The sequence below is a fragment of the Eubalaena glacialis genome, chromosome 4 (genome assembly GCF_028564815.1).
Source record: "Eubalaena glacialis isolate mEubGla1 chromosome 4, mEubGla1.1.hap2.+ XY, whole genome shotgun sequence".
NCBI classification, from domain to species: domain Eukaryota; kingdom Metazoa; phylum Chordata; class Mammalia; order Artiodactyla; family Balaenidae; genus Eubalaena; species Eubalaena glacialis.
This window is the reverse complement of record NC_083719.1, coordinates 122,287,562-122,307,361: the sequence shown is the minus strand read 5'-3', so window position 1 is coordinate 122,307,361 and position 19,800 is coordinate 122,287,562. Positions and strand designations below refer to the sequence as shown.

General features: G+C 37.9%; 1 pseudogene; it reads left to right on the top strand.

The window, feature by feature from the left end:
* Window positions 1-7,766: 7,766 nt before the first annotated feature.
* Window positions 7,767-16,310, top strand: LOC133090578 (nicotinamide phosphoribosyltransferase-like; annotated as a pseudogene).
* Window positions 16,311-19,800: the final 3,490 nt, after the last annotated feature.

The following is a 19,800-nucleotide window of genomic DNA, read 5'->3' as shown; positions in this document are numbered from 1 at the left end:
CTTAGTACTGGAAACACACTGGGGGACAAAACAGATATGGTACGTGTTATAGGTTGAGTTACTTCCCCCCCAAATTTATATGGTGAAGTCCTAATCCTCAGTCCATCAGAATGTGACCTTATTTGGAAATAGGGTCATTGCATATGTAATTAGTTAAGATGAGGTCATAAGGATGAGCCTTAACCCAAGATGACAGGTATCCCTATAAAGAGGAGAAATGTGGAAACAGACAGATATGCAGAGAGGGAAGATGATTTGAAGAGACACGGAGAAGACGGCCAACTACAAGCCAAGGAGCAAGGCCTGGAACAGTCCTCACAGTCCTCAAAAGGAACCAACCCTGCCAACACCTTGATTTCAGACTTCTAGCCTCCAGAACAGTGAGACAGTACATTTCTGTTGTTTAAGCCACTGATTTTGTGGTACCCCTAGTAAATTAATATAGTCCTTATTCATAGAGCTTATCAGCCAGACATTAATCAAATAATTCCAAATAAGAGGGATATAATTACAAAATTGAACTAAGGAATATGAAGCAAAGCAATACAATTCTGTGAGAGCAGAGACTAAAGGAATCTTTCCTAGGCTGGTGGGTCGCAGAAAGTTTCCATTAGAAAATGATGCTTGAGGTGAGCAATGAAAAGTGATGAGGAGTAAACAGAATGAAAAGCAAGACAAGCACGTCCCAAGTCGGGGGAGGCTGTGGGGTGGGGACAGCATGTGCAAAGGCCTTTGTCAGCTGACACGCAATGCAACTGAGAAACCAAAACAAAGGAAGTGTGCTTTTAGCACAGGGAATGGGAGGGGCAGTAGTGCAAAATACGGCTGGTAAAATAGGCAGAACAGCCACGCCTTTGCAGGCCTTGTTAAAGACATCTTTCAGTATCACGATCACTGAGAATCCCTTAAAGAGTTATAAGTTGCAGGTGATATAATCATATTTGAGTTGTAAAAGACTACTCTCACTCTTTTTGGGAGAACATGTTGGAAAGTGCTCAGACCAGGGGCAGGGGAGGAAGATCTGGACTCAAGGAGACTGAGTGCAATGGCGTGTAGGTAGGAGGCTCAGAAAGGTGGGAGAGAAGGCCAGCTGAATCCAGAAAAGGGCCAGGGAAGTAGAAAAGGATACTTGTGAGACATATTTAGGAAGAGAAAAGGATAAGGTTTGCTGATGGGAGGAGTAGAGGTGATCGTGGCTATTTCTTTTTGCCTTCACTCAGTCAGGGTAGCTAGAAGAAGATCCATTTTGAGGGAGATGTTTATGGATTTCACACTGCTCATGTTTTATGGGCATTGGGGAGCTGCAAGTTGAGAAATCAAAAAGGCAATTGAATGTATAGGGAGCTCAAAAAGCGAAGTCTGAGATATAAATTTGAGGGTCATTAGCAAATAGATGGTGATTAGAGCTTTGCATGTGGTTGAGGTTGCTACAAAAAAGGGTACAAAGTAGGGAGAGACAAAGGCCTAGAATGGAGAGCTAATTAACTACATTTATTTGATTTTTTTAAATTTTCCTATTATTTTATAAGGAAATGATACGAGAGTTTGTATCCAATTTCTCCTGACAAATCACTTTTTTAAAAAATTGAGGCCTTTGAAACAAACCACACATCTCCAAGTTACAGTACAACCTTGAGTAATTGTTAATCATATGTGTTTTCATTAAAAAAAAAAAAAAGAAAAGCAATTGCAGTTTGGTTTTTTCACTTCAGATTACAGAAGGGGAAAATTTTTTTCTTAAGTATTTTAGATAAAAATAAAGCAAGAATTGATTTTGCTTTTCATAGCTTAAAAAAAAAAAAAGCAGGTTGTTTTGTATCTTTAAAAACAACCTGCTGTCCATAGGGAGAAAGAGGTCTTATCTGATTATGACAATGATTGGATTTTTTTGTACATACAGACATTTGGTACAGGCACTATCTTTGAATCATTCCAATTCTAGCACCATCACGACATGATTTGTACGTGTTTATTGCCTCTGTTAAAATAGAAAGATACATACATGCGCTGTTTCCTTTTTAAAGGAAACCCACTGGGTTGTGTCATTGCATTGGCCCTCAGAAATTGTTAAATTATGTCTTTGTTAGTGTGGAGAGAAAATATAAGCATGCTTACTTCACCACCCTCTTATGGTTCTCTTATCAAGCTTTCAGATGTTCACAGCTGTTAACTCTAGCCATGAAATGGGCATAGCTGGAAACAAAATAGGGGACTAGAATAATTTTTCAAAAGAGTAAGCAATGATATCCCATCATTGGGGTGGGTTGTTCATACACTTAAGTGAAATATGTGCTGCAATTCTGTATGTGTACTCCATTGCTTTTAATAATGATACCAGTGATAGTGAGAGCAGGGGAAAGTGCTGATTCTCTTTAAATTTGATAATAACTCTCTGTAACTTTATTAATATATCATTATAGCTCAAAAATTTGCATACAGTTTGATCCAGCAATTTTATTTCTAGAACTGTAAGAAATTAATCATGAAATTTTGAAAGGTTTAATCCACAAGAATATTAATCTCTATTTGGCTCTGAGAAGCAAAAACTTAGAACCATAGAACACAGGTTAAAAATGGTAAGGTCCATCTATATGATGAAATAACTTGCAGCTATTAAAATCAGGATGTCAAAATATAATGAAATGGAAATAGTCACTATATAAGAACATTTTGTAAATACACATATGGAATACCACTTCTGTGCATGCATGTGAAAATGACTATTAAAAAAGTTTGAAATTGTATGCACTGAATAGTTAATAAGACAATTCTTAAGTCTGAGTGTTAAATATACAGGTGATACATTTTCATTTTTGTGGCTTTTTTGTATATTCCAAATTTTTCTCAATGAATGTGATTTTCCATAGATATAGCAAAGAACTAATTTAAAAATATGATTACCGTAACCAAAAAGATACCTATTCCTTTGTCCCTCACCTACTTGCTAATATTTGGCATCCTAAAACTAGGGATTTATTCCTCTTCAATCCTGCAAAAATATTTCCTTGAGAAGAGAATTTACAAAGCAATAATAGTCATTTACATTTCAGTTTAAATAAGCTCATTGGCTCCTTCCAGAAACCTAAGTTTTATGGGTACAAATGAGGCTGCATCACAGGACAAGAGGACCCCCAAGAGGAAGGTGAGTTCACTCCTGAAGGCTTACCCTACCTGTGGGAACCTGTGCCTTTTCACATTTTACCAATCTAAGGAGAAGTTGATGCAATTTAGTAATCTTAGAACTCTGCTCAAGGTCTTGGCATTTAACACTTTTAACAATGGATAAAAATGTTTGCAGTTTATTATTTGTTTTTAAGCAGATTCAGATGGATGCTTTATCTCCTACTACCCTAAATGTGTAATAATAAATACGGATCTAAGATACATTCCTATATTGCCTAGGCTCTGGCATGTTAATTCTGTTTGTCTTCATTATACGTTTAAAATAACTTGGACTATTCTGAATCTCTTCCTTCTTCTTAGACTTTTTCATCATTTATTCATTTCCATTGGGAAAATTCATTTTTGAGTAGGATGCCATTCAAACAACCTAAATATTAGGTTTAGACAGCAGATTAAACTAGAATTAGGCTACATCACTCAAAAACACCCTACTCCTTCTAATACTTTTATTACCACTAATGGTACTATGAAGGAGAAAGCATTTATTGATCTTCTATGATTTGGGTACTTTACCTAATTAGATTACATATTAAATATTTCACATATATTTATATAAATTAATGTAATTATATAAGCAACCCTTTAAGGTCAGTGATTTGTTCTTGTGTGATAGATGAGAAAACTGAAATTCAAAGATTCCAAACAACTTGTCCAACATCACACAGCTAGGAAGTACCAAATTGGATTCAAACCTTGGTCTCATTCAACTCTAAGTTTCCACTTTCATCCAGTGTGCTATGCTAACTATCTAGATTTTTAGAAGAAAAAAAACAGCGACCCTCCACACCACTACTAACATTGGAATCACTACCACTATCACCACCAACTAGAATGTGATGTTTAGGGCCAATTTCAATAATAGGACGCATCACTGTAGCCAAGCTAACTGTTTGCCACTCCCAATACATTTTCATGACAACAGCTTAAAGTCAGTCACAGAGTGTGAGGTTCCTAGATGATGTGTGCTCTCTAAAGCACTCAGCTAGCCCAAAAGCCACTTGGAATTCTCTGACATCCATCTCCATTTTTCTTGACATAGCTGTCACGTCACACTTGAGTTTATTTCCACTATCTATCCTCAGAAACTCTGCAATCAAGTTATTTTAGACAACTGATGATAAACTACCACTCAAGTCACCATTTTGGATGATTTGAGGCACTTATTTATTTTATCTCTTGGTAGACTTTTTCAGCAGCCTGTAAGCTTATACATATAAATGACAACCTGGGTTGAGTATATTTTCACTGCACTTGACAAGCTCACTGGACCGAAAGACCTCTAGCCCAGGTGGGAATAAGCATGCTGAAAGGTCTAAATTACTTAAACATATTTCCTCTCAATCAGACATTTGAGTTCTCACCAGGCTTGTTGAATGCAATTGGCCATTTTAGTTAAGGCCCATTGGAAGGAAAGGGAAAATAACATTTTAAAGAATAGATGAATAATCTCATTGATATCATACCTGCTCCCTCAGACAGGCATTTTCTATTATAGATTTGGTGGGACTGAGAAAGAAGCAATAAGGAGACTAGGGTATAGCCAAAGAAAAAATATAGTTTTACACGCAGTATGTTATATATAGCATATATATATTTACATATACATATTATATTTTTGTATGTATGTGTGTGTGTATGTGTGTGTGTATATATATATATATATATATATATATATATATATATATGTATATATGAAATTGGGAAATGACTTAGTTGCTCTCTCAAAATACCAATAATACCATGCACTGCTTAAGGAATATTTAAAAGCATAAAGTATATGACCAGCACTTTATTAATAACAACCACAGCCAACATTTATTAAGCACTTACTATGTACCAGACACCCTGTGCTACACAGATGCACACAATTATATGTATTTAATTCTCACAATAGCCCAGTGAGTTCCCATTTCACAGGTAGGATAACTGACACTCAGAGAGGGCTGAATAATGAACTCATTCAAATGTACATGGTTAGTAAGTGGCAAAGCCGAGATTAAACATACAGGTCTTTTGGCTCTGCAGTGATGATGCTAATCTATACACTATACATTCTCCCTAATGATCCCGGACAGATACCAGAATTTCTCAAGTTGTGGCCTGATGCTATCTCTATCAGATTCACCTGGTATGTGCTAAAACACAATTCCTATGCTCTTTTATTCCCTTTCCAAATTAGAATCTCTGGAAAACAGGTCCCAAAGATCTACATTTTCAATTTGCTCCAAGCGTGACTTTTCAAAAATGCCAGTATTTGAGATCAAGTGTGGCTAACAGGAGGCTCATGACTGTGGGAATAATACAGTAGAAAGACAGTGGTATCAGAAGTCAGGCAACCTGGGTCTTAATTCCACCCTGCAAGTAATAAGTTCTGTGACTTTGGACAAGTTACCTCACCTTTCTGGGCCTGTATTATCCCATCTGTAAAGTGGTGATATTAGATCAGATGTCTACTATAACATTTTGAAAATACTTTAAATAGACCCCCACAATACGGGAAATATTAGTTCTGTTACGCTCTGCGTTGATCAGTCTACTCATAAGTCCTGTTTGCAGGGCCGGCCACTGTATTTCAGAGAGACTTTCACTTTCTGGAGTAGAGTCAAGACTGGCCAGCACCACAGCCAGGCAAGAGCATGTGGGTCCTTCCCTGGCCTTCAACACTCTTCTAGGTTTAATTAAAGATGGGTGAGTGAGGGCTGCCATTCCAAACATGCCAGAGTTGAGGCAGAGAAGTAGATTTCTTCTGACCAGCAGCATATTTTCGTGGAAAACAAGTGATATTTCCTATTTGAGAAAAGCAGGGACTTTTAGAACTGACAGCAACAGCTCCCTAATCTATTTGAGCTAAGAGGTAATCATTTCCAATCTCCGAAACCATTCCTGCAAATCCAACAGCATGCATGTCATTTGTGGCTCACACAAATGTACTGGCCTTTACAAGAGAAGTAAATATGTCCTCAGTGGCTGCTTTGTATTGGCAATTAACTGATCTGTTGGCAGAATCTGGCATCTGCATATGCAAATGCAAGCTTAGCAGCACACCGTAGAATGCAGGGACACACTTCATTTTGCAGGCATATTTTGGGAGCCTGGAAGAAAACGTGGTCTTTATTTTAATCTGCAGTGGCTTGTCCAGTGTTTTCCATACAAACATGTTTACTAGATGGGTGTTTGATATTTGGGTCCCAAAATAAACAGTTAATGAATATTCATGTATGTTGAATGCAATCAGAGAAAGAGCCAAGAATAGACTGTCAGAGTGCATATTCCTACACCCCATCTGTAACCATTAGGATAACAGGACTACACTACCCCTAGCAAGGCACAGAGTTGTTCATTCAACAAACAGCTATCATTGCACATTACATATGCACCACTGAAATAAACAACGGAGGCTTTTTTCTTTAATTTCAAGGAGGAAAAGTTACCCGAAAGTAGAGAATAATGGTTTAAGAGTGTTTATTCAATAAATATTTATTGAGTACATACTTCATGTGTATGAGATACTGATAGAGGCACTGAAGCTTCAAGCAATGAATTTTTTTTAAAGTGTTAAAAATTATTTCCCTTGCAGAGTTCATGTTTAGTTTGAGGAAGACAGACAAAGATTAAATGAATATGAAGTATGATAGATGGTGATGAGTACTATGAAAGAGAGAAAGAAAGAGAGAAAGAAAGAAAGAAAGAGAAAGAAAGAAAGGAAGGGAGAAGGGAACAGAGGTGCTGGTGAAAGGAGATTGACTTAAATAAGATCAGGAAAGTCCAACCGAGAAGATACAATCTGAATGCAGATTTGATGAAGATAAAGAAGTGAGCCACGGGGTTATCAGTGCAAAGAGCATTGTAGGTAGAGAAAATTGTAAGTGCAATATTTCTGAAGCAGGTGAGTGCCCAGTAAGTTAGAAGAATGGATGGCTAACATAGAGGAAACAAATTTTAAGAAAGGAGTCAGAGAGATAAGAGGATGCCCGATCATCTAAGGCTCTGTAAACCATAAAAAGTTTGACTTTGACTCTGATTGAGATAGGAAGCCATTGGGATTTGAGCAGAGGATGACATCACTGAACTTGTATTTTAAAACAGAGACATTACCCATTGAGCTGAAACTAGACTATAGCAGACAAGGGCAGAAGAAGGAAGTCTGGTGGGTTGGGTTTTGCTATTAACAAGTTTATGAATGATGGAGGCATGGATCAGGGTAATAGTGGTGAAGTTTGTGGTAACTGGTTGGATTTTGAATGTTTGTGGAGTTAATATGATTTCTTGGACCATCTAATTTTCATTTTGAAATATAATATACATGTAGAAAAGTAAGAAAAACATCAATGTAAAATTTACCAAATAATGTAAAGCAAACACCAAGTATCCCCCACCCAGGTTAAGAAATAGAACATTGCCAGCACTCCAGATACTCCATAGATTTAGCACATTGGAAGAAAGACTGGGTGTGCTAAGTAGAAGCATGGAAGATATAAAAAAGACCCAAATCAAACTTATAAAGATGAAAATTACAAGGACTTAAATAAAAAATTCACTAGATAGGATGAACAGCAGAATAGACATTGCAGAATAAATGATCAATGAACTTTCCAGATGATGTCTTTCATGAAAAGGGATAGAACTATGTTCTTGAGAAATATGATGGACATCTTCCAATAGAAATAAAAGCTGCTCCTGCAGGTTCTGTCATTCTCAGAGGAAGTTTCTCTTCACAGTAGAAAACACAGATTCAGAGTGTTACTTGCTAACAAACTGGATTGAGACTATCCTTCTTCAGGCCTAATATCCAATCACAGTGGTCACAAATGCTAAAGAGCAGAAGACAATATTGGCCAAATATTTATTAGAAACTTCCAATAACCTAGATGGTCTTGTATGTAAGTTACATGATGTTGGCTACAGAGGAGTCTCTTTTTAAGAGACTGCTGGCATTGGAGCCTCTGCTCACTTGGTTAATTTCAAAGGAAAAGATAGAGTAGCAGGAATTGGTTTAATTAAAAATACTATGGAGGGAGACCTTCAAGATGGCACAGGAGTAAGACGTGGAGATCACTATCTTCGCCACAAATACATCAAAATTACATCTACATGGGGAACAACTCCTACAGAACACCCACTGAATGCTGACAGAAGACCTGAGACTTCCCAAAAAGCAAGAAACTCCCCACATACCTGGGTAGGGGAAAAGAAAAAAGGAAAAACAGAGACAAAAGAATAGGGATGGGACCTGCACCTATGGGAGGGAACTGTGAAGGAGGAAAAGTTTCTACACACTACGAAGCCCCTTCACTGGTGGAGACAGGGGGTGGGTGGGGAGGGGAAGCTTCAGAGCCACGGAGGAGAGTGCAGCAACAGGGGTGCAGAGGGCAAAGCAGAGACAGTTCCACAGAGAGGACTGGTGCTGACCAGCACTGACCAGCATGAGAGGCTTGTTTGCTCACCCGAAGGGAAGGTGGGGGCTGGGAGCTGAGGCTCGGGCTTCAGAGGTCAAATTCCAGGGAGAGGACTGGGGTTGGTTGCGTTAACACAGCCTGAAGGGGGCTAGTGCGCCACAGCTAGCCGGGAGGGAGTCCAGGAAAAAGTCTGGAACTGCTTAAGAGACAAGAGAACATTGTTTCAGAGTGCTAGAGGAGACGGGATTCAGAGCACCGCCCAAACGAGCTCCAGAGACGGGCGCGAGCCGCGACTATCAGCACAGACACCAAAGACAGGCATGAACTGCTAAGGCTGCTGCTGCCGCCACCAAGAAGCCTGTGTGCAAGCACAGGTCACTATCCACACCTCCTCTCCCGGGAGCCTGTGCAGTGCGCCACTGCCAGGGTCCCGTGATCCAGGGACAACTTCCCTGGGAGAACACACAGCACCCCTCAGGCTGTTGCAATGTCACATCAGCCTCTGCCACTGCAGGCTCGCCCCGCACTCCATACCCCTCCCTCCCCCACGGCCTGAGCGAGCCAGAGCCCCCTAATGAGGTGCTCTTTAGCCCCCTCCTGTCTGGGCAAAGAAGAGATGCCAGAGGGTGACCTACACGCAGAAGCGGGGCCAAATCCAAAGCTGAACCCCAGAAGTTGTGCGAACAAAGAAGAGAAAGGGAAATCTCTCCCAGCAGCCTCAGGAGCAGCGGATTAAATCTCCACAATCAACTTGATGTACCCTGCATCTCTAGAATGCCTGAATAGACAAGGAATCATCCCAAAATTGAGGCGGTGGACTTTGGGAGCAACTGTAGACTTGGGGTTTGCTTTCTGCATCTAATTTGCTTCTGGTTTTATGTTTATCTTAGTTTAGTATTTAGAGCTTATTATCATTGGTAGATTTGTTAATTGATTTTGTTGCTCTCTTCCTTTTTTAAAATATATCTATATATATATTTTTTCTTTCCTTTTTCTCCTTTTGTGAGTGTGTATGTGTATGCTGCTTTGTGAGATTTTGTCTGTATAGCATTGCTTTTATCAATTACCTGGGGTTCTGTCTGTCCATCTTTTTTTTTTTTTTTTGTATAGTTTTTAGTGCTTGTATCACTGGTGAATTTGTTTTTTGGATTGGTTGCTCTCTTCTTTCTTTCCTTTTTTTAAAATTATTTTTTAATGTATTTATTTTTAATAAAATTTTTAATTTTTATTTTAATAATTTTTATTTTATTTTATTTTGTTTTATTTTTCTTCTTTTTTCTTTCTTTTTTTTTTTTTTTTCCCTTTCATTCTCAGCTGTGTGGCTGACAGGGTCTTGGGGCTCCAGCCAGGCCGTCAGGCCTGAGCCTCTGAGGTGGTGGGAGAGCTGAGTTCAGGACATTGCTCCACCAGAGACCTCCTGGCCCCATGTAATATCAAACGGCAAAAGATCTCCATCTCAGTGCAAAGACCCAGCTCCACTCAATGAGCAGCAAGCTACAGTGCTGGACACCATAGGCCAAACAACTAGCAAGACAGGAACACAACCCCACCCATTAGCAGAGAGGCTGCCTAAAATCATAATAAGGTCACAGACACCCCAAAACACACCACGGAACGTGGTCCTGCCCACCAGAAAGCCAAGATCCAGCCTCATCCACCAGAACACAGGCACCAGTACCCTCCACCAGGATGCCTACACAACCCACTGAACCAAACTTAGCCACTGGGGGCAGACACCAAAAACAACCAGAACTACGAACCTGCAGCCTGCGAAAAGGAGACCCCCAAACACAGTAAGTTAAGCAAAATGAGAAGACAGAGAAACACAGCAGATGAAGGAACAAGGTAAAAACTCACCAAAACAAACAAATGAAGAGGAAATAGGCAGTCTACCTGAAAGAAATCAGAGTTATGATAGTAAAGATGATCCAAAATCTTGGAAATAGAATAGAGAAAATAAAAGAAACGTTTAAAAAGGACCTAGAAGAACTAAAGAGCAAACAAACAATGATGAACAGCACAATAAATGAAATTAAAAATTCTCTAGAAGGAATCAATACCAGAATAACTGAGGCAGAAGAATGGATAAGTGACCTTAAGATAAAGGAAGATAAAATAGTGGAAATAACTACCACAGAGCAGAATAAAGAAAAAGGAATGAAAAGAATTGAGAACACTCTCAGAGACCTCTGGGACAACATTAAATGCACCAACATTCAAATTATAGGGGTCTCAGAAGAAGAAGAGAAAAAAAAAGGGACTGAAAAAATATTTGAAGAGATTATAGTTGAAAACTTCCCTAAGATGGGAAAAGAAACAGTCAATCAAGTGCAGTAAGTGCAGAGAGTCCCATACAGGATAAATCCAAGGAGAAACACACCAAAACACATATTATCAAACTATCAAAATTTAAATACAAAGAAAAATATTAAAAGCAGCAAGGGAAAAACAACAAATAACATACAAGGGAATCCCTATAAGTTTAACGGCTGATATTTCAGCAGAAACTCTGCAAGCCAGAAGGGGGTGGCAGGACATATTTAAAGTGATGAAAGGGAAAAACCTACAACCAAGATTACTTTACCCAGCAAGGATCTCATGCAGATTCGATGGAGAAATTTAAAGCTTTACAGAGAAGCAAAAGCTAAGATAATTCACGTCAACAAACCAGCTTTACAACAAATGGTAAAGGAACTTCTCTAGGCAGGAAACACAAGAGAAGGATAAGACCTACAATAACAAACCCAAAACAATTAGGAAAATGGTAATAGAAACATACATACCGATAACTACCTTAAATGTAAATGGATTAAATACTCCAACCAAAAGACATAGACTGGAGGAATGGATACAGAAATAAGACCCGTATATATGTTGTCTACAACAGACCAACATCCGACCTAGGGACACATACAGACTGAAAGTGAGGGGATGGAGAAAAGATATTCCATGCAAATGGAAACCAAAAGAAAGCTAGAATACCAATTCTCGTATCAGATAAAATAGACTTTAAAATACAGGCTATTACAAGAGACAAATAAGGACACTATATAATGATCAAGGGCTCAATCCAAGAAGAAGATATAACAATTGTAAATATTTATGCACCCGACATAGGAGCACTTCAATAAGGAAAATGCTAACAGCCATAAAAGGGGAAATTGACAGTATCATAATCATAGTAAGGGATTTTAACACCCCACTTTCACCAATGGACAGATCAACCAAAATGAAAATAAGTAGGGAAACACAAGCTTTAAATGATACATTAAACAAGATGGACTTAATTCACATTTATAGGACATTCCATCCAAAAACAACAGAATACACTTTCTTCTCAAGTGCTCATGGAACATTCTCCAGGATAGATCATATCTTGGATCACAAATCAAGTCTTGGTAAATTTAAGAAAATTGAAATCATATCAAGTATGTTTTCTGACCACAACATTATGAGACTAGATATCAATTACAGGAATAAATCTGTAAAAAATACAAACACATGGAAGCTAAACAATACACTACTAAATAACCAATAGATCACTGAAGAAATCAAAGTGGAAATCAAAAAATACCTAGAAACAAATGACAATGAAAACACAAAGACCCAAAATGTATAGGATGCAGCAAAAGCAGTTCTAAGAGGGAAGTTTACAGCTATACAAGCCTACCTCAAGAAACAAGAAACATCTCAAATAAACAACCTAACCTTACACTTAAGGCAATTAGAGAAAGAAGAACCAAAAACCCCCAAAATTAGCAGAAGGAATGAAATCATAAAGATCAGATCAGAAATAAATGAAAAAGAAATAAAGGAAACGATAGCAAAGATCAATAAAACTAAAAGCTGGTTCTTTGAGAAGATTAAAAAAATTGATAAACATTAGCCACACTCATCAAGAAAAAAGTGAGAAGAATCAAATAAATTGAATTAGAAATGAAAAAGGAGATGTAACTACTGACACTGCAGAAATACAAAGGATCATGAGAGATTACTACAAGCAACTCTATGCCAATAAAATGGACAACCTGGAAGAAATGGACAAATTCTTAGAAAAGCACAACCTTCCGAGACTGAACCAGGAAGAAACAGAAAATATAAACAGACCAATCACAAGCACTGAAATTGAGACTGTGATTAAATACCTTCTAACAAACAAAAGCCCAACACCAGATGGATTCACCGGTCAATTCTATCAAACATTTAGAGAAGAGCTGACACCTATCCTTCTCAAACTCTTCCAAAATATAGCAGAGGGAGGAACACTCCCAAACTCTTTCTATGAGGCCAACATCATCCTGATACCAAAATTGGACAAAGATGTCACAAAAAATAAAACTACAGGCCAATATCACTGACGAACATAGATGCAAAAATTCTCAACAGAATACTAGCAAATAGAATCCAACAACACATTAAAAGGATCATACAGCATGATCAAGTGGGGTTTATTCCAGGGATGCAAGGATTCTTCAATATACGCAAATCAATCAAGGAGATAAAACATATTAACAAACTGAGGGAAAAAAACCATATGATCATCTCAATAGATGCAGGAAAACTTTTGACAAAATTCAACACCTATTTATGATAAAAACCCTCCACAAAGTAGGCATAGAGGGAACTTACCTCAACATAATAAAGGCCATATATGAAAAACCCACAGCCAACATCATTCGCAATGGTGAAAAACTGAAACCATTTCCACTAAGATCAGGAACAAGACAAGGTTTTCCACTCTCACCACTATTATTCAACATAGTTTTGGACGTTTCAGCCACAACAATCATAGAAGAAAAAGAAATAAAAGGAATCCAAATCGGAAAAGAAGAAGTAAAGCTGTCACTGTTTGCAGATGACATGATACTATACATAGAGAATCCTAAAGATGTTACCAGAAAACTACTAGAGCTAATCAATGAATTTGGTGAAGTAGGAGGATACAAAATTAATGCACAGAAATCTCTTGCATTCCTATACACTAATGATGATGACAAATCTGAAAGAGAAATTAAGGAAACAATCCCATTTACCACTGCAACAAAAAGAATAAAGTACCTAGGAATAAACCTACCTAAGGAGACAAAAGACCTGTACGCAGAAAACTATAAGACACTGATGAAAGAAATTAAAGATGATACAAATAGATGGAGAGATATACCATGTTCTTGGATTCTAAGAATCAACATTGCAAAAATGACTATACTAACCAAAGCAATCTACAGATTCAATGCAATCCCTATCAAACTACCAATGGCATTTTTCACAGAACAAGAACAAAGAATTTCACAATTTGTATGGAAACACAAAAGACCCCAAATAGCCAAAGCAATCTTGAGAAAGAAAAACGGAGCTGGAGGATTCAGGCTCCTGGACTTCAGACTATGCTACAAAGCTACAGTAATCAAGACAGTATGGTACTGGCACAAAAACAGAAATATAGATCAATGGAACAGTATAGAAAGCCCAGAGATAAACCCACGCACCTATGGTAACCTTATTTTTAATAAAGGAAGCAAGAATATACAATGGAGAAAAGACAGCCTCTTCAATAAGTGGTACTGGGAAAACTGGACAGCTACATGTAAAAGAATGAAATTAGAACACTCCCTAACACCATACACAAAAATAAACTCAAAATGGATTAAAGACCTAAATGTGAAGGCCAGACACTATAAAACTCTTAAAGGAAAACATAGGCAGAACACTCTATGACATAAATCACAGCAAGATCCTTTTTGAGCCACCTCCTAGAGAAATGGAAATAAAAACAAAAATAAACTAATGGGACCCAATGAAACTTAAAAGCTTTTGCACAGCAAAGGAAACCGTATACAAGACAAAAATACAACACACACAATGGGAGAAAATATTTGCAAACGAAGCAACTGACAAAGGATTAATCTCCAAAATTTACAAGCAGCTCATGCAGCTCAATATCAAAAAAACAAACAACCCAATCCAAAAATGGGCAGAATACCTAAATAGACATTTCTCCAAAGAAGATATACAGATTGCCAACAAACACATGAAAGGAAGCTCAAGGTCACTAATCATTAGAGAAATGTAAATCAGAACTACAGTGAGGTATCTCCTCACACCAGTCAGTATGGCCATCATCAAAAAATATACAAACAATAAATGCTGGAGGGGGTGTGGAGAAAAGGGAACCCTCTTTCACTGTTGGTGGGAATGTAAATTGGTACAGCCACTATGAAGAACAGTATGGAGGTGCCTTAAAAAACTGAAAATAGAACTACCATACAATCCCACTACTGGGCATATACCCTGAGAAAACCATAATTCAAAAAGAGTCATGTACCACAATGTTCATTGCAGCTCTAATTACAATAGCCAGGACATGGAAGCAACCTAAGTGTCCATCGACAGATGAATGGATAAAGAAGATGTGGCACGTATATACAATGGAATATTACTCAGCCATGAAAAGAAACAACATTGAGTTATTTGTAGTGAGGTGGATGGACCTAGAGTCTGTCATACAGAGTGAAGTAAGTCAGAAAGAGAAAAAGAAATTCCGTATGCTAACACATATATATTGAATCTAAAAAAAAAAAAGGTTCTGAAGAACCTAGGGGCAGGACAGGAATAAAGACGCAGACATAGAGAATGGACTTGAGGACACAGGGAGGGGGAATGGTAAGCTGGGACAAAGTGAGAGAGTGGCATGGACATATATACACCACCAAATGTAAAATAGTTAGCGAGTGGGAAGCAGCCGCATAGCCCAGGGAGATCAGCTCGGTCCTTTGTGTCCACCTAGAGGGGTGGGATATGGAGGGTGGGAGGGAGACGCAAGAGGGAAGAGATATGGGAACATATGTATATGTATATCTGAGTCCCTTTGTTATAAAGCAGAAACTAACAAAGCATTGTAAAGTAATTATACTCCAATAAAGATGTTTAAAAAGAAATTGCTATGGAACAAAAGATCCTGTTCTAGTCTGTTCTGTTCTAGTGGCAGAACACAGTACCATAACAGCTTGAGGTGAAGACCATAAAAAAGATGTGTTTGAACATAAAGAAACCCAGTTTTTATCAGCGCCTGGATTTGTAGTCTGCAATAACTATAACATTTATAATGTGTGAGAGATAATAGAGGGTAAGGATCTAAGACATTTAATGTTTCCAAAGTGTGCAGAGGCACCATTAATAATCATACCGGTTTCTTGAAACCTTCTTAATACTGTATTAAAGACTATGATATTTTAGGTAAGAATTTCCCTGCTACTGAGAACTCAATGAGCTGCAAGTTGCTGCCCCCTTACCTTAGAGTTAGTCAAGGGGGTGTTGCAGATGTAACACCTTAAAAGAGATTGTGGAAGGTGTGAAGCAAAAAACAAAAATGGAGCGTTGAAAATGTTTCTTTTGGTTCTGGTGGAAGTTTTTCTACAGCAATTAACAAGGTATCTCTTGAACTTTTCCTTCAAGTATAGTCATGTTGTAATTACTGGCCTTGGGATTAATGTCTTCAAGGACTTCGTTGCTGATCCCAAGAAAAGGCCCAGGAAGGGCTGATTATCTTTACATAGGATACCAGCAGGGAATTTTGTTGCATTTGAAAAATACCTTGAAGAATAAGGTCATGATTTTCTCCATACAGTCTTGAAGAATGGGATGATGACAAAAAGCTATTTATTTGATGTAGTAAGACAAAATGCAAAACTGGATATGGAACGTCTCCAGCTGGATATGGCAGCATCTCAATAGGCTTTGTTTTATGACTGGATATGTGTGTGTGAGTATATACACATGCATGTATGCATAGATCTGTGTGTGAGTATGTCATGCACCATGTTTTTCATACAGGCATATGGGGGTTCTTTGTGTTTTATGGTACATTTCAGTGAAATTATTTGCTGGTTTATGAATATACTGCCCTTTCATTTTTTTTTCTTTTTTCCCCAATGTTTAGGTGATCTCAAAGTAGGAAATACATTTAATCATGTAAAAGATTAATGCTAAAATAAGCTTTTTGGGCCTTTTGCCAATAGACAGTAATTCAGTCTGGTATTGATCTTTTCATGAGTAACAGAATTGAGAAATTTTATATATAACTGAAGATCATAAAATAGATTTGCATAAAATATCATGATTGCTTCATGTTTATATTTAACTTATATTTTTGTATAAACAAGACTGTGTAAGATATATTTAAAGTTTTAATGATTTAACCATCTTTCCAACTTTTCATGATCTTTAGGAATGCAGACTTTTAAGAAAATGAAATTACACTCCCTTTTGTCCATTAATCAGCAAATAAAATATGGCCTTAACAAAGTTGTTTGTGTCATTATACAGTTTGAGAATTATGTCAGGATATACCCTATAGAATTACTAACCTCAATGCCCCTTGTAGAGTATATATTAATCATTCTATATTAAAGAAAATAATGGTTGTTAATGGAATGCCAAGGCACTATACAGTGATTATATATGTTAGTTGTGGTATCATACCAGTGAAATGTCAAATTTGAAAGGTCTGTACTACAATTTTACATGAAAGAAATTACTCGTGGCTCTATCATGCACCTTGACAGTTTAAGGAGATAATGTTCTTTAGAGAGAAATTCTGCTTCCACTATAGATTATGTACATAAGTATAAACTTTGACAAAAGTGGAAGGAATGTATTTTAAAGTAATTGCACTTCTGGATTTATTTTTCATATCCTATATTTGATATGACTAAAATGAATTACTGGAACGATTAATAAGTGTACGTAAATTAAATGTTTTGATCCTGTTATACTTTTCATTAAGTTTAAAAAAAATTAAATTAGATATAAAATTGTAAAAAAAAAAAGATTAGTGAGCTTGAAGGTATAGCAATAGAAATTATTCAAAATAAAATAGAGAAAAAGTACTGGGAAAAAAATGAAATCAGTGAGCATGGGACAACTTGATGTGGCTTCAACTATAAACATTTAGAATTACTCTCCCCAGAGGAGAAGAAAGGGGAAAATACATATATTTTAAAAAATTGGCTGAAAATCTTGCAAAGTTGATGACAACTATACACCCACAGATTCAAGAATCTCAACAAACCCCAAGCATGAGAAACATGAAAGAACCTATCTTTGTTCCCCTGTATATACCATGTCTATTTGCATTGGCTGATTTGAAGATTTTCTTTCTTCACTAGTTTCAAGCAATTTGATTAAAATGTACCTTGGTTTAGGTTCTTTTATATTTCTTGTTTGTTATAAGTATTTCATATAATTAGTTTTTATTGTGATTGTTATAGGTAAAATTTTGTCCCCCCAGAATAGACACTTGGAAGTCCTAACCCTCAGTAACTCAGCATGTGACCTTATTTGGAAATAAGGCCTTTACAGAGGTAATAATTAAAATGAGGTGGGCCCTAATCCAATATGACTGATATCTTTGTAAAGAGGAGAAATTTGGACGCAGAGACAAGTATGCACAGAGGGAAGACAATGTGAAGACATACAGGGAGAACACCATGTGATACAGAGGATTGGAGTGATGCATCTACAAGCCAAGGAATGTCAAAGATGGCCAGAAAACCATCAAAAGGTAGGAAGGGCTAGGAAGGATTCTCCTACCTGTTTCAGGGGGAGCATGGCCTTGCTGACACCTCTTCATTCTTACTAGCCTCCAGGCATTTAGAGTATGAGAGATCCTGTAAGTGCTCTGAAACAAGTGAGACCAAAGATGGTTCTTCAGGCAGCCCCCAGGAATGTTGGACCATTGGATGTTCTCTCCAATTCTTTACCTCTCCAGGGAGAAGCTGGGAACTGAGGCCTTTCACCTATTTGCTCTGTGCTTAAACCAGGAGAAGGGCTGCGGTGATGAGCTACATACTAGATCAAACCACTGTCTTTGTTCTTACTAGTCCTCAGGTGGCTAGAATATGCTGGGTTGTGTTAGCACACTGAGACAAACAAGACAAAAGCCAGTCCTTGAGCAGCTCTTCTAAAAGTTGGTGCATTTGCCATGCGGTCCAACTCTCTTTCCCTCCCCAGGGAGAAGCTGAGAGCTGGAGTTTTTCATGCCTTCACTTTGTGCTAAGCCAGGAAGAGGGGTTATGCAGAGTGCCAGCCTAAACCACCATCTTGGTTTCCTTCTGGTGTCTAGAGGACCTCAGGTCCCAGTAGTGTTACATGACTGGTAAAACAGAAGCTAGTCCTTTGGGGAGCTCCTGGAAAAGTTGGAGCAATGGACTGCAGTCTAACTCTTTCCTTCTCCAGTGAGAAGCTAGGAGCTGCAGTGTTTCCTTCTGATCGTACGGCACTATACCAGAGGTAGGGATTCTGGCAAGAAGGTGTCTTGAATTTCCCTACTGGTTTCAATGTGTCTGGTTTCACACTTGCCCAAGGTGTAGGAGCCTCTCAACTAGCTACTGGATTTCTCACCAAGGGAATTTTTCTCTGAATTGTTGTTGAATCAGTATGCTTATGGGTGAAGGGGAGTCCAAAGCTTCTTACTTATTCTGCCATCTAGCTGACATCATCCTGCAAGAGCCAACTAGTTCTTAAGCAGGTCTAATTCACCGCATAGAGTTTCTAAAAATACTTAAGGAAACTATGCAATGTTCTAAATATCCTGAGGAAGTACTTACAAGAGTATTGGAGTATAGATTATTATTGCCAGTTTGATTCCATTTCCCATCCTGTGGAAGTCTGGAGAAAATCAGGTTGCAAACCTGTAACATGTGCATAATGTTGGGAAAGGGATTAGTAGGGTAGGCTTATTGATTAAATTCTAGTTATGTAGCATTTTATTGCACTGCAGTTGGCAAACGTGCTTTACAAAAATGACTTTATTCTCCCTAAGGAGGAGGCAGCAATGTGCTGATGTGTGTGCATTCTTCCCAACTTCACTTTCAGTGACATCACCTTGATAGCTTGAAATCAGTCATGATGCGGGCATTACACCATGGAAATTGGCAAATGCTATAGACCAGGGATTTTTTTCTTTTGGAAAATCAGCTGTTAAAGATTTACCAGTACAACATCTGGAGGATTATGAGTCTAAAACACTGTGCACTGTGGATGTTGAGATAGAATTTGGTCTGGGTCCCAGGGAGACAGACTGAGATGAAGATTTTTATGTAGGAAGTTGTATTAACCATGTTTTCAATTTTTTGTATTTTGATGCTTTGACATCTGGGGCCTTGCCAACACTGGAGGGGCCACCCAATTCTTAAAGATAGTAAACAATTTGCTCGCCAGTACG